General features: G+C 47.3%; 1 long non-coding RNA gene across 3 annotated transcripts; it reads left to right on the forward strand.

Annotated features, from left to right (window-relative positions):
• LOC117082485 lies at window positions 1–8,386 on the forward strand. 3 transcript variants are annotated; one of them, XR_004436665.1, is made up of 4 exons: window positions 421–463; window positions 1,627–1,680; window positions 2,484–4,342; window positions 4,496–8,386. It is a non-coding gene; the product is annotated as an uncharacterized LOC117082485 (long non-coding RNA). The 3 variants fall into 3 exon arrangements; XR_004436646.1 differs by having other exon boundaries at window positions 1–2,603; window positions 4,170–4,342; XR_004436635.1 differs by having other exon boundaries at window positions 1–1,680.
• Window positions 8,387–9,360: the final 974 nt, after the last annotated feature.

Consider the following 9,360-nt stretch of genomic DNA (forward strand, 5'->3'; position numbering starts at 1 on the left):
AGTAGAGACCAGGTTTCCTCATGTTGGCCAGGATGGTCTCGATCACCTGACCTCGTGATCTTCCCATCTTGGCCTCTCCGAGTGCTGGGATTCCAGGCATGAGCCACCACGCCTGGCCATTGTTTAACCTTTGTACTAATAAACACCACCTTTCTAAAATCATGTATATGCAATAGACCAATATTAACTGTATTTTTGTCCGATTACTCTAAGCAGCATTACACAGATACATCCTCTGTTATCTAAATTAAAATAAGTAGAAATTTTACTTTATGTATGTAATTATTTTTCTTTTTAAGAAAACTTCAAGTTATGTCTAGTCACTAAAAATGCTAAAGGCCACAATTTGTAAGTGATATTTTCATGATAATATTTCTTGTTTAACTTAAACATTATTATTATTTTCACGTATTTTAGATGGAGCCAGACTGTATAGAACAAATAATTAGGGAAACAAAGAGAAGTATGTTGCCAAAATTTATTCCTTAAATTTAGGTTTATTTTAGAAACAAAATGTAAATAACAAATGGCATTCCTTTTCATTGTTGGGTTAATAGAACCACGTTAAGTATTTTTTTCTTACACACATCTAATGAAAGATGTGAAAACAAAAACTTTCACAGAGAAGACTGCCCTTGCGCACCGTAAATTCATCACATCCCATAGCTTAAAAAGTTCACAAGAAGTCTATGCATCTCTTTTTCACTAGCTCTACCCTTTCTTAAGTTTTGCCATCCTCATGGAACTGTCAGCCAGCACCCTGAAACGATTCTCAGAAAACAAAGACATCATCAAGTTCTCAGGGTTTTGGTAGAGATTGAAGGCCAACAGACCTCAGACTCATTCAGATATACTTAGCTGAGCAATAACCCTTCATAAGCAGTCACTTGACAGGTGACATTTTAAATCTCCTGTCATTAAATGTGTCATTGGGTTACATCTGTTCTCAGGAAAAGTTCCAACATTTCACCATGAAATAAAAATATCCACGTCAATGTGATTCCTGTCAAGTTACTCAGCGTTGTCTCTCACCACTTACTGCACTCTGCCCTTTGCTCTAGCGCCAAACTGGACGGAGCGGAACTCCGCAGGGCTCTTCCTCACCTCAGGCTCTTTGCCTGCACCTCTTCCCTCTCTCTGATGAGCTTTTCCTTGTCCTTCAGGTATCAACCTATATTATCTCCTCCACGAGAAAGCCCATGATATTGACATAAAAGTGGGATAGCTGACCCTTCTGTGTGTTCCAGTAGTGCCCTGCTGTATACCTCTCATGTATCCATGACTCTATATGGACGTTGTCTTGTCTGTTTTTTTAGGGTATAGCATAGGACTGTTGGGAGGTGGACCATACCATCTTCATCTTGAAATTCCAGTGCTGGTTCTAGAACCTTAGCACATGTCTGTTGCGTAGATGAATGAAGAATGAGAAAGCTCTGATATTTAAACACAATTAGAGCTAATGCCATGTGTAAATTATTTAATAGTAATTTTGTATTGTAAATGTACATACATATTTCTCATTCTTATTAACTCTGATAAAGTTCTCAACTCTTTAGTTTTTAAAATCACACTGAGTTAACTGAAGTGTTTTAGGTAAAGAACAAAATTCTTTGTTTTTCTTTTCAGCTGTTGCTGTGTTGGACACTTTCACCCATCTACTTTCTTCTACGGAATCCACTAGTAAGCTACATCTAATCAAGAGAATATTTAACCATAAAATCTTAAGGAAAAATTGTATGATTCAAAAGATTATAAAACTTTATTACTGGGCTATTTACACAACATTTTAATTGTTTCTTATAAAATATACAACATCACAATCTTTACTGAAGTAGGATTTTTTGTATCATATGTATGAAGATAATTTGTAGGGTATTTGAAATGATGTTTTTCAGTCTCCTTCAGTTTTAAGTGGATCTTGCAGATGAAAACCATTATTATTGAGTTTGACATACTCAAATTGCCCAAATGCCAGCTGTTTAAACAGCCAAACAACCAAGTCATCATTGATTCTTTAGTAAAGGTCATCGAAGACTTATTTGCATGTCACAGTTTTTATTACTTAGGAGACCTAAGGAGTACCTGCCAGGCTTGTCCATGCTAATGTTATGATTTTCTTTTCGTAGTTGAACCGTATTTTGTGTGGAGATGATCTGAGGCTCTGTAAATATCTGGTTACTCCTCAAAACACACTAGATTTGACATTTCATGGATGACTTGTGTTTGAACCATTATTACTCCAATGGTTGCCGGGTGATTATTTTCTGATTCTCTTCTTTGTTCTACATGGAGAAATAAAACCAATAAATAAAGGAGAAGGGAAAGCTCATGATTCTGGTGCTCCAATTCCCCAAGATTAGGCCAGTGGTAGACAGTCCAAGCTGACTTTATGTCTTTTTGATTTGTGCCCGTTACTCTGTCAGCACTTTTTTACTTTCTGGCACAAGATGTTCTAAGATAATCTTGTATTTTCTCTGCCCCAGCCCTGGAATGAGTGATTTTTCTTAGAAGCAGAGGTGGAGCCACTGAGGAAGCACAGGCGAGCCCTCCCCAGCATGTGCTCACTGGTCCCCAACAGAAGAACAGCTGCTGCATCCACTGAGGTACAAAGAAACTAGCAGAGGGCCTTCTGGCTGTCTGGGGACAGTCCTCGTGAGGTCCCTGGCTCAGGCTCAAGGGTTCTGGGTTAGTCTCCCTGCAGCCTCTGTGCTGTGTCTCTAGATCGGGCTCTGCGGGAAGGGCCCTGGGAGACCCAGCAGCACAGGGTGTCTCGTCTGCCAAATGTCCCTCCCTTCCTCTCACTCTGTCACTCAGGAATAGGGTAGTTGGGGTTTCCAGGCTGTGCCAGGACACCTCACTGTCTCCTTTGAGATGAACCCTGAGGGCCTTAGGGGATGAGGGCGAAGCTGGCTACCTGGAGCCTGAGGCTGACTGTCTCTCCCTGTGTCTTGGAAGAGAGGCCTTGTCCCAAGAAAACCCCCAAGACCTGACCTCTGGGCTTACATGCAGGGAGGGAGGGTCTGTGGGCTAAGGGGGGGGGCATTGCAATGAGACTTTATGCAGCGCTGCTCACGGGCCTGGTGGGTAGACCATGGTCAGAAATGACCTGGTCATTAGGACCTAGTCAGTTGGTACCTGATCAGCAGGGGCCTGGTTAGTGGTGTCCTCCTCAGTAAAGTTCTCATCAGTGGGGACCTGGCGACATAGTCATTGGAAGGCTGGTCAGTGGGGACCTGGTCAGCGGGGTTCTTATTAGTGGGGCCTGATCGGTTGGAACATAAACAATGAAAAACTGGTTGGTGGGGCCTATACAGTATACCAGGGGCCTGGTCAGTGTGGGGCCTTAGTGGCTTGGAGCCTGGTCAGTGAGGGCCTGGTCAGAGGGCACTCGGTCAGCTGGGGACTGATCCATGGAGATTTGTTCAGTGAGGGACGGGAGAGCGGCAACCTGGGAAATTGTGGTCTTGTCAGTGGGAACCTGGGCAGTGGGAACCAGGTCAGTGGGAAATTGGTCAGTGGGGTCTGGCCCATGAGACCTATTAAGTGTGAGCCTGGTTAGGAAGACATGGTCAGTTGGGACTTGGTCAGTGGGACCTGGTCAATGGAGGAGTGGTCATTAGGGGCCTCGTCAGTAGGGATCTGGTCAGGGGTGGCTGGTCAGTAGGCACGTGGCCAGCTGGCCACTGTGTGACCTCAGGCAGGGGGTTTGTCTGTGGAGTCTCCTTGCCTCCATCTGCAGGGAAGGTGACTCAGGTCACCCTGGCGGGTGGCTGGTAAAAGAAGATGAAAAGATGTGTTGAATCCAGCACTGCTTGGCAGACCTACAACTTTACACAGGACCTGCGTTCCACCTAGAGAGGGTGCCAGCCCTCTCTGCTCTACCCGGTGCCCCTCCTTTGTCTGCATCCCCAGGACCCCCATGAGTGGGGAAGGCAGAGATTGGGGAGCATCTGTAGAGGCTCTAATGCTGGCCATGGACTTTGATGGTGACAGTGGTGAGACCTGAGTGCTCCCCTGCGTGCAGAAGCTAGGCCTGGCCAGAGAAGCAAGACAAACACACACATACGCACACACACACAGGCACCCACACAGGCACAAACACACTGCATGCACACATGTCAGTTCAGGGGATAGAGGACACTGACTCTGGGCCCTCTTGACCCAAGCAGGCTCCAGTTGTGCTGGGTTGTGTCACCCCACGATGTCACTGCTGCTGAGCCCCCATCGCCTCTGTGTTGTGGAGCAGTTAGAGGCACACAGCAGAGTCTGTGAGTGGCTCTGCGTGAAGGACTGTTTTCTGCGTGAGAAGCACATCTCAGCACAGCTGACTCATCAGACTCAGGTGAGTGGGACACGCTCTCTTCTCTTCCTCCTGTCTTGGGGACAGTCACTATCAGGTGGGTGGTTTTGGCCTCTGGGCAGCTACTGAGGATAAACCCTAAACATTCACCGGGTGCTTGTTCTGTGCTGACAGTCATCTCATTCATCCTCACAGCAATTCCATTCTGAATCTCCTCTGGACACCTCCAGGACCACCAGGACAACCCCATCAGGGCCCTGTCACCAGGCTCAGTCTGGCTCCATGATAACCAAGATGCAGGTCCAGAGACCAGCGCCCTGCATGGTGCCTGCATGTGACTCCCCTTGGTGGGTAGTGACCAGCACATCATGGAAGAAGCCAGGGCAGTGTGCGGCCAGCTGCCCTGCAGCCCCAGATGACTCCTGGGCCTTGGGAAGTCATTCTTAAAGGGGAAGCTGGTCACTTTGAGGTCCCTGGAAGGAAGGGTGAATGTGTCATCCCAACAGCCCTGGCAGCCAGCAGCGTGCCATACATCTTCTCACCCAACCTTTGTGACAGAGGCCACCTTCTGGGACACAAGTCCCATACCTAAAGGGTCCTCAGTCGGGCCTCATCCTGAGCCCTGGGATGGGAGAGGCACCATGCACCCCCCTGCAGCAGCCAGGATTACCACCCAGGGGACGCATCCTTCTGTGACCCTGGCCAGACTTAGAATTTGGCCCAAGACAATACAAGCTCAGTCAGAGCAGCTTGTCAGTACCCAGGGCCTATGTATGCCAGGCATGGCCAAGCTGGCTCAAAGAGCAACCAGCCACCTCTGCAAGGGTGTGCCAGGAGCAGGTGGACCAGACACCAACCTCACCCACTCAAGACAACAGGGATGGCCAGGTTCCCACACCCTGAGTGACCACCACCTGACAGCTGATGAAGTGGAGGCCTGAGGAAAAGCAGATGGCACTGGGGCCCTACTTCCAGGGCAGAATAACTGATTGACCCTGACTGGCAGTGAGTGAGTTGGGGACTCTTCCACCTGTCCCTGGCACACCCTTGCAGAGGTGGCTGGTTGCTCTTTGAGCCAGCTTGGCCTTGCCTGGCATGCACAGGCCTCAGTGCAACAACTGTGCTGCTAATGGAGCCACATAGAGGATATGAGCAGCAGGCTCAGGAGCAGGCTGTGCGCTGCCTTTGGGGCTCCAGCCCATGCATCAGGGCTCCTACAGCACTGTGGGCTTCTTGGGTGCCAAGAGGCAGACCACAGGCCATCTTGAGGAGGACTCTGGTAAGAGCTTCCTTGTGTATGTGAATGATGTCCAGGATGTTGGCCTGGTGTCCCTGAGGCAGCACTAACAGGTCCATGACTGGGTCCAGGTCCTGCCTGGGCTGATTGGCGAAGATCTCCCTGGCAGCGTTGAAGGCTTCGGTGGTGAAGTGGCATCTATGTTCAAGTTCAGAAAGGGCCCAGTCTGGTGGATGAACCACATGGCCAGCTTCTGGGTGAGGGCACAGTGCCACATTCTTTGTCACTTCCTGATGTGCCCCACCAGCACTGAAGAGACAGCCTGGAGACAGGGCAAGGGGAAGGCTGAGTAGGATGAGATGGTGAGTTCCAGATTCTTCCTGTCCCTGAGCCCACCCCAAGTGACCCTCAAACTTTAGGAATGGGAGAGCAAGATTGACAGCTTCAAGTGCTTCACCAAGAAGATGGACAGCAGGGCACTCAGCTCAACTTCACAGCCAGTGAGTTGACATGCAGGCAGATGATGGTGACAGGCTTCAAGAAAGAGCCTCAGATGGCAGCCAGTACTTCAGCCTCAGCCAGGCATTGGAGTCGGACCAGGCCATCCACTTCACCATAGAGGCCTTCCACACTGTCAGTGAGCTCTTTGCCAGTCAGCCCAGGCAGGATCTGGACCCAGTCATGGACCTGTTAGTGCTGTCTCAGGCACACCAGACCAACATCCTGGACATCATCCACATGCACAAGGACGCTCTTGCCAAAGTCACGGAGAGCCAGCAATATGTGTCAGAAGTGAAGACAGAGGTGCAGAGGCTGATGATGTCAGAATCACAGGAACAGGAGATCTTTGGCCACTTTGGCTGAAATTCACCACTTTCATCCAATTCGAGTGAGAGACATGGACTCACAGATGCTGCATTTCTTGCAACAAGAGATATTGTTTTTTCAAAAAGTCACCCAGGAATTGATAGTGTTGAATGACTAGATACTCGATCGTGGACTGTTTCCAGTTCAAGGATTCATTCTACAGAGAATAATAACATTAGAGCAAAGAGCTAGTGCCAGCTATCGGTGGTAGCACAAGGACGGTTTTGTGATCAACTGAAATCTAACTGAATACAGAATTGTGTAGGAAACAGTTAATATGATGACAGAATAGAAACAGTAGCAAACATGAATTAAATCATGCTATGAATGCCTAAACTACCATTGTAACTTTTAGAAGAATGATAATACCACTTTACGGCTTTTTGAAGTATGAATATTTTAGTGTATGTGCTATAGGCCTCAAATCCTATAAAGAATCTCCAAGAAGTTGGCTGGATAAAGCCTGCTGTGGATGTCTTTATACTCAAAGATTGATGATGTCATTTGAATGTTTGTCCCCACCAAGTCTCCTGTTGAATTATATTTCCTATTGTGGAAGGTGGATCCTGGTATAAGGTGATTGAATTATGAAGCAAATTTCTCGTGAATGGTTCAGCATCCTCACAATCATGAGTGACTTCTCATGAGATCTAGTCACGGAAAACTCGGGGTCACCTCCCTACTCTCCGTGTTTTCCTCTTGCCATGTGAGACAACTTACTCACTCTGTCTTTGCCTTCCACCATGATTGAAGGATGTCTGAGGCCTCCCAGAAGCAGAAGCCACTGTGCTTCCTGTCCACCCTGCAGAACCGTGAGTCAATTAAACCTCTTCTTCAAAATAAATCATACAGAAAATGGCCAGTGAGGATTGGAGCATTGCTATAAAGATACCCGAGAATATGGAAGCAGCTTTGGAACCAGGTAATGGGCAGAGGTTGGAAGAGTTTGGAGGGCTCAAAAGAAGATAGACAGATGAGAACACTTTTGGACCATCATAGAGACTGGTTAAACGGTTGTGACAAAAATCCTGTCGGAAACATGGACAGTGAAGGCCAGGCTGAGGAGGTCTCAGAAATAAGAAGATTTCTGGAAAATGTCTTCCTTTTGGATATGGAAAGCTTATACAATGCCTGTACCATCGTTGTGCCTTAGAAGCAGTGAACTCGCTCTCTATTTCCGAGGCTCATAGGCAAAAGTGACGGTTGCCTTGACTCAAATGAGACTTTGGACTTTGTAACTTTGAGTTAATGCTGAAATGAATTAATGCTGAAATGAGTTAAGACTCATGCTGGAAAGGCATGATTGTATTTTGCAATGTGAGAAGGACATGAGATTTGTGGGGTCAGGGACTATTCTGTCCCTGTGTCCCTACCAAAACTCATGCAGAATTCTATTCCCTAATATTAGAGGTGGGGCCTAGGTGGCAAAAGATTTAGTCATAAAAGGGTGGGGGTGGATCATTCACGAATGATGAAGCACCATCCCCTTGATGCTGTCCTGAGAGTGAGTGAGTGCTCATGTGATCTGGTTGTTTAACAGGCTGTGGAACCTCTCTGTCCTCATTCTGTGTTCCTCCTACTCCTGCCTTAGGAGACGTCTCATTGTCCCTTGGCTTTGTGATATAATTAGGAGGCTTCCAGATTCCTTTGAGAAACAGAAGACACTAAGCTTGCTTCACAGCCTGCAGAATCATAAGTCAATTAAACTTCTTTTATTTACAATAATACAGAAAAGTAAAACTGCCTAGAGGAGCTGTGAAATGTCTTCAAGGCCTTTTTCCCTTTGTCTTGGCTGTTAGCACAGGGGTTTTTATGTGCAAATTTCTAAAGTCTTCTTCAATTTTTCCCCTTAAATTGGGTTTTGCATTATTACTCCATAGGCAGCCTGCTATACAGATACCTGAAAAAGTAGAAGCAGGCTCAGTAGTGGCTAGCAAACAAAGATTGGAAGGGTTTGGAGGTATTGGAGCATGACAGAAAGATGAGGGACTGGGAGGGAGTGATTTAATTATGGATGGGTGGGGGGTGTGGAAGGAAATAGGGGTGGGTAGGGTGGGAAGGAGTAGGCTGGCTGTAGGGTGGTTTCGAGGGTGGAGGGTATTAGGAAGGGGTAGTAGTGTGCTGCAGAGGCAGAGCCTCATGGAAAACCCCTACTAGGGCAGTGCACCTGTGGCTTTGCAGGTTTGAGCCCCCATTGCCACTGTCAAGGACTTGACTAGTGTTCAGTGCCTGTAGCTTTTCCACACTGAGGGTGCAAGCTGTTGGTGGGACTATGAATCTGGGGTTGGAGGGTGGTAGCCCCTGCGTGGGGGCTCCAAGTCCATATTTTCCTTCTGCACTGCCCTAGTAGAAGTTTACCAAGAACTCTGCCTCTGCAGCAGGCTTCTGCCTGGAAACAGCAGGGGTGGGGGTGGCAGGCATATCCTTCACCAATGGTTAAGCACCATCTTCTTGATGCTGTCCTCGTGATAGTGCGTTCCCATGAGATCTGGTGATATAACAGGGTGTGGCACCTCTTTCCTCTCTCAGTCTTGCTTCTACTCCTGCCATATGTAGCATCTCCTTGCCCCTAGGCCTTCTGGTATGATTGGGAGGTTTCCTGAGTCCTCCCAGAAGCAGAAGCCACTATGCTTCCTTTACAGCCTGCTGAACCGTGAGCCAGTTAAACCTCTTTTCTTTATGATCATATGGAAAATTAGTGCTGTAAAGTGGAGCCATGAAATGCCTTCAAGGCTCTCTCCTCTTTGTCTTGGCAACCAGCACTCAGCTTCTTTTCATGCAAATATCTGAAGCCTTTGTGAACTTTCCCCCTGAAAATGGACTTTTCTTCTTTTATTACATTGCCAGGCTGTGACAAACAAAGATAGCTGACAGTGTAGAAGCAGGTTCAGAAGTAGGTAAAAGATAAAGGTCGGGAGAGTTGGGAAAGCTTAGAAGACAGCAAGATGAGGAAAAG

The sequence above is a fragment of the Trachypithecus francoisi genome, unplaced genomic scaffold (genome assembly GCF_009764315.1).
Source record: "Trachypithecus francoisi isolate TF-2019V2 unplaced genomic scaffold, Tfra_2.0 Contig00260, whole genome shotgun sequence".
Lineage (NCBI taxonomy): Eukaryota > Metazoa > Chordata > Mammalia > Primates > Cercopithecidae > Trachypithecus > Trachypithecus francoisi.